We start from the raw sequence: 1,077 nt of genomic DNA, 5'->3' as shown, positions 1-1,077 counted from the left end.
CCCTCCTGAGTCACCTGGGGTGATGGTGATGCCTGGTGACGTCAACACCCTCAGAGTTTACAGACTCCCCAAATCCTCAGCTGAACTCAGGCCTTGGCTACACTTGGGAATTCACAGAGCTGCCGCGGCAGAGCTGTGAAGCGCGAGTGTAGTCGCGCTGCCAGCGCTGCGAGAGCTCTCTCGCAGCACTGTAAGTACTCCAGCTCTCCGAGGGGAGTAGCTTGCAGCACTGCGAGCGAGCGTGCAGCGCTGCAGGCTCTGATTACACTGGCGCTTTACAGCGCTGCACTCGCTGCGCTGGGGGGGCGTTTTCACACCCCTGAGCGCAGCAAGTTGCAGTGCTGTACAGCGCTAGTGTAGCCAAGGCCTGAGATAGGATCAAATCCCCATAGGCCAATGGCCTAATGGTTCAAAGACCTTAGAAGCATAGAGCCAGAGGGTTAGAAGGGGACCGCAAGGGTCATCTAGTTTAACCCCCTGCCAAGATAAATGACTTGTCGTGTCTCTTCTCTGCCTGAACGTGTTTGTTTTCATATGATATCATTTTTCAACTAAAGCATATATTTAAAAAAATCCCACATATGCTTCTTGCTGAAAAGTTGGATTTCTAGGAAAGGGGAGCGGTCCAGGATGCAGAGACGGAGACTGGAGAGACCCACCCTGCTCCGCCGCCTCACCAAAATTCCCAAATAATCTTCTTGCTGTTAGTTTCCCAGAGGAGCTGGTTATTCCTGTCTTGGTTAAAAAAAAGTTAAGGAATGATCGATTTCCCCCCTTTCTTTCGAAATAATGGAATTTTTGTAAGTGATTCTCCTCCTCCCTGCTCCCTTCATTTTGAAGTGGAGGTTTTATGTGGTTTCAGCCATTTTGGGAGGGTGAGTTAGTGAAGCCGGGCGGGCAAAATCCCCACTTAAAGAACCCCCCCTGTAAAAACCTGAAGTTTTGGAGAACAGCTTCCAAGAAGGAGAAAAGTAAAATTGAAACAACAATGACAAAAAAGCCACCTGGCAAAACACAAGACAAAGAAGATACCAGTTACAAGCCAAAAGACCTTTTTTTTAAAGGAAGGATATTGCA

Source organism: Terrapene carolina, unplaced genomic scaffold (genome assembly GCF_002925995.2).
Source record: "Terrapene carolina triunguis isolate 2854851 unplaced genomic scaffold, T_m_triunguis-2.0 Scaffold25422, whole genome shotgun sequence".
NCBI lineage: Eukaryota > Metazoa > Chordata > Testudines > Emydidae > Terrapene > Terrapene triunguis.
This window is presented reverse-complemented; position numbering follows the sequence as displayed.